Source organism: Larus michahellis, chromosome 19 (assembly GCF_964199755.1).
Source record: "Larus michahellis chromosome 19, bLarMic1.1, whole genome shotgun sequence".
NCBI classification, from domain to species: Eukaryota; Metazoa; Chordata; class Aves; order Charadriiformes; family Laridae; genus Larus; species Larus michahellis.
Window position 1 is genome coordinate 8,670,325 of NC_133914.1, and position 5,188 is coordinate 8,675,512.

A 5,188-nucleotide genomic window follows, 5' to 3' on the forward strand; every position below is an offset into this window, starting at 1 on the left:
CCACCGCAGCCCAGGCTGCCTCCAATCTTGATGTCACCCATTAGCAGTTCATTTGCGTTGGTGCCCTTCAGGTCCAGTATGGCCGCTCTTCTGGTGGGGCTGTCTATTACCTGGCTTAAGAAGTTATCTTCAAGGCACTCGGCTCTGGGAGTCTCCTGGATTGCCTACAGCTCGCTGTGATACTTTTTCCAGCAGCTGTCGGGGCGGCGGAAGTCCCCCAGCAGGACGAGAACTTGCGAGCGTGGTGCCTGCTGCTGTAGCTGGAGCAAGAAGGCTTTGTCAATCGGCTCTCCTTGATCGAGTGGCCTGGAGTAGACAACCCCAAGGCTCCCTTTTTTGCCTGGCTCTCTAATTCTTACCCATAAGCTTTCAACCTGCTCTTGGCTATTCTTCAGAGACAGCTCTTCACGGTCCCCCCGTTTCTGGAGGGCAGCCCCTCTGCCCCCCTTCCTCCCCTGTTGCTGGCCATGGGTAGTCACACTCCAGTCATGGGATTTGTCCCACCAGGTTTCAGGAATGGCAACTAGGTGTCAGCTTTCTAGCAGCACGGCAGCTTCCAGCTCCTCCTGTTTGTTGCCCGTGCTGGGCTGGGGGGTTGTTGGGGGACTGGCTGGGGTGGGTTGACAGGGGAGTGTGCTGGGTAGATTTTGTTGGTAGATTTCCTGGGAGGTTTGCTGTGTAGGTTTCCTGGGTACGTGAACTGGGCGGGTTTTCTGGGTAGGTTGGCTCAGTAGTTGGCTCAGTAGTTGGCTGGGTACTTTTCTTGGGTAGGGTGGCCGGGTGGGCAAGTGGGTATGTTGTCTGGGTGGTTGGCTGGGCAGATGTGGTGGGTAGTTTTCTTGGCTGGGTGCTTTTCTTTGGTAGGTTGGCTGGGTGGTTGGCTAGGAAGTTGGCTAGGTAGTTTTCTTGGTCAGGCTGGTTGGGTGGGTGCTTGGCTGGGTATGTTGGCTAGGTAGTTTTCTTAGGGAGGTTGTCTGGGTGGTTGTCTGGTAGTTTTCGTGGGTAGGTTGGCTGGCTCATCACATGGAAGAGCAGTAATGGGTAATAGTCTGTGGGCCGTACCAGGCTGGGAAGTTTCCGAGTGATGTCCTTTTCCCAGGCCCTAGGGAGACAGCAGACTTCCCTAAGAGGAAGGTCTGTCTGGCATAGTGGACTCTTCATTCCCCTCAGAAGGGAGTCGCCTACAACTATAACACATTTTTTCTTCCTTGTCAAGGTGGTTGTGATATGGGGGGTAGGGCTTTCTGACCTCGGGAACACCTCTGGTGAAGACGGACTGTCATCCCCATCATCACCCACTGACTGGCCTTGCACATCCAGAGCCTCCTACCTGTTGTACAGAGGCACCTGGGAAGGTAGGCTGGGCAAGGAGGGCGTTCTCCTGCCACCCTGGCTGTGGACTTGCCTCCACTGACTCCTTTCCTTGAAGCTACTCTCTTCAGCCCGGCAGGGGGACGTTGCAGGATCCCCTTGATCTTGTTTGTTATTTTTTTTCTGGTGCCTGTTTCTGTTTCAGGGAGGGCAGAGCATAATTCCACCAGTCTATCACTTTTGTGAACTCCCTGATGCTCCTTAACCTTTCTACTACCTCTCGTAGCTCACACTCCACACTCCAGTCATGGGATTCGTCCCACCAGGTTTCAGGAATGGCAACTAGGTGTCAGCTTTCCAGCAGCACGGTGGCTTCCAGCTCCTCCCGTTTGTTGCCCATGCTGCAGGCATTAGTGTCGAGGCACTTTAGCTGGTCTGTCAGCCATGTCACCTTCTTAGAGGAACACACCTTAATTCCTTTGAGCTATTCACTGGTGTTCCCCTCTTTTCTCCTCCCCTCTTGACTCCTTCCCTTTTGGCTCTCCCCCATTGCCTCAGGAGCCATTCCCTCATCTCTGGAAGACTTCAAGTGTCCTCCAGTGTTCCCAGCACGTGTCAGAGCAACAGGCTGAGGGCCCGCACTAGCACCCCAACCCTCTACCTTGGTGTGTTGTCCCACCGCTTGTCACGGACATGCCTGATATTGTCCCCCTCCCCTTTCAAGCCTAGTTTAAGGCTCTGTCAATGAGCTCTGCTCACTCGTGAGCAAAGACCCTCTTCCCCCTTTCAGAAAGGTGAATCCCATCTGACGCCAGCAAGCGTCGTGCCGTGTAGGCCGCCCCATTCTTGAAAACCCCAAAATTGTGTGGGTGACATCAGCCACGGAGCCATGCTTTAATAGACTGTGTCCGTCTATTTCTTCCCATGTTGCTGCCCACAATGAGAAGTAGAGAGGAGAAAATACCCTGTGGTTCAGATTTCCTTACCAACTGTCCCGAGGTCCTGAAGTCTCGTTTGGTGGCCCTTGGACTATGCATTGCAGCACCTAGGAAGGTGGGCTGGGCAAGGAGGGGGTTCTCCATCCACCCTGGGCATGGACTTGCCTCCATTCACTCCTTTCCTTGAAGCTACTCTCATAGCCTGGCAGGGGGAGGTTGCAGGATCCCCTTGATCTTGTTGGTTTTTTTCTGGTGGCTGTTCCTGTTTCTGTCTCAGGGAGGGCAGAGCATGATTCCATCAGTCTGTCTCTTTGTTGGACTCCCTGATGCTCCTTAACCTTTCTACTACCTCCCGTAGCCCTGTCACCGAGCTGAGCAGATCATCCACCTGGTCACACCTCACGCTGCTGTTCTCACTGCTGCCCTCCGTTACAAGGGAAATTCTCTGGCAAGTCCTGCAGCCCAAGACCCGCATGATTTCACTGGAGCTCTGTCTGGGTTGCGACATCCATTCCGGTGAGTGCAGACGACATGGCTTTCTGCCAGGTGGATATGGTAGCTCTGCTCCTTCTGAGGCTGTGATGACCACCAATGGAGCTCACCTTTTGAGCTGGTAGAGTGATGATGCCCTGCCACGCAGACTGTGCCACACTCTGTTTGCAGCGCTCCTGGTCACTTCTAGTCCCCACGCTGTTTTTTATCGGTGTGGGGTAGCTGCTGTGGCTCTGTCAATGCCCACACCTTGTCAGCATCTTCCACCAGAGCTGCTGCCTCCTGGTGGGTCTCTCCACTGCCCTGGCTTTTCCCTGCCTCGGGAGACCCTCTGTGCATCAAGCTCTGCCGCTCCACTGCGCATGGGGCCAGTGCACCTCGGCGACTGACTCCAGTCATTTAGCATTTTAGATTAGAGGAATATAATTTATCACAAGCAGATATGACGCTTCCCCATGTGAACTGCATTCAGGACCTTCAGTGAAAACCTGTTTCTGTGTTGATGATACAGGTGCCCCCAAACCAGCATGGACAAGACAAATGTTTATTATTTGGAAGCATCATCCTCTATTCACAGAAACCATTTTGCCCTATGCACTTTTATACACTTTGCGCTTTTTATGGCTGAGTCATTTTAGTTAATAAAAAATGAACAGTTTTTAAAAAGTGACAAGTCTTTTTCAAGTTCTGTCTATTTTCTGGTAAAGTGTGATTCTCAAGTACTGTGTTAATTAAAAAGTAAGCCAAAAGGTTGCAGTTCAGAAAAATCACACAAAGTTTACTGTATAAAATTTCTATACTCATTGTATTGAAAATATTAGAATATGCAGTTATGTGAAATAGCTTACAACCAAGACTTACCAGAATCTCTTGTGACACAAATGTAGAATTTAAAAAATCTGGGGGGCTATTTTATCATATTTTTTCCTCTGTTTCTTAGGTATAAGCTTTATGACTGCTTTCAGGGTAAGTTGTTCCTATTGTAATACTGCTTGTAGTGCACGTTGCGTAGACAGACTTTCTTTTCCCAAACCTATATCCATGCTTTATGGTTTTATGTGTCGATCAGCAATGGAATGTTTTATTCTTTGGAAGGACTTTACACACCGCAAGGAAGCGAATCATTACTATTCAGGCTGAGGTGGGCTGCTGACATGAGGGCATGTGAAGTATTCGCTGGTTCAGCGCAAAGTCCTCCCCCAGGCACACTGTCTCTGCCTTCAGCTTTATCCTGAACCTCACACCTTCGCTCAGAAAAGGAAGCTCGATTATTTCTACATGCTGCTGTAATTTGGGCAGGAATCTACGCAACTAAAACCAGACGCAGACAGAGCTGTGCCAGTCCTTTAAGATAGAAATGCAATTAGTATTCTCATTTCCAGTCAGCGTATGGTGTATTGCTCAACCTGAAGAGCTTGTGCTTTAAATGAAGTACTGTCTTCAGCGTCTTCAGCTATAACATCAATGAAATGCGTATGAAATTTTCAATTTAACCATTCTCAGTTGATTAATACCAGTTAGTACTCTATGTTTTTCTCACCCAGACTGGAATTTCAGGAATGACTAACTGGACTCTAAAGAATATGTCCATTTCAATTAGTCTGAATGAACAGGGTGTTTTAAAATAGTGCCTCAAAACTGTGTTGTAAATTGGTTATTTTGTTAGAGAATTAATAAAATACCAAGCCTAAGCTCTTTGTATCTCACACCAACAGCACCTGACCTGCTCTGAATTTAGCTTAAACCAAATTAAACAAGATCTCAATTGCTGTTATTGCAAATGGACATCTGATGCCAAACCTCAAGGCAACATCTCTTCTCTGTAAGCTTGTCTTTTTTGTGGATACTGCTGTAACTATACCGGCACAGTTTATCAAGAGTTGTGATAGAATGTCCATCTCAGGAATTTTAAGCTTGGGAGTGTGTGTTTGTCTCACCCTACATGTATAACAGTCCAGGGAAACAGTCCAGAGCCTCATAGGGAAGACAAAATTGGTGGGTGTGGCGGTTTCTTCTTATTTTATTATACTGGTATTTTAAAATAGAAATCCCAACTTTATAATACTGGAAAAAGCATACAAATGATAAACAAAGGCAATAGTTTACCGTTTTTCCTGACGCTTGGCTTCGTCGGCAATGCTGAACCAAGAGCATCATGGAAGTACCAGCCTGAGATTCATTCTTGAGCGTGTCTTGAACCACTGACTGTAGACTGCAGACGGAAACTTGCTGTGAATACAGGATCCTATTTAATTCTTATTTGGTTAATGGTTAATAGCTATCTGGTGGCTCCAGAACTCACAACCTTTAACAGGCATCTAGGAAAAAAAAACTGTGCTGGCATTTACCTTGACTTGCTTACCAAGAAGCAGGCTGACCAGGGCCCGGATGAGGACCAGCGTGGCGGTAGGAGGAGAAGCCTTGCAGGGAAGGCTGGAATCTGAAGG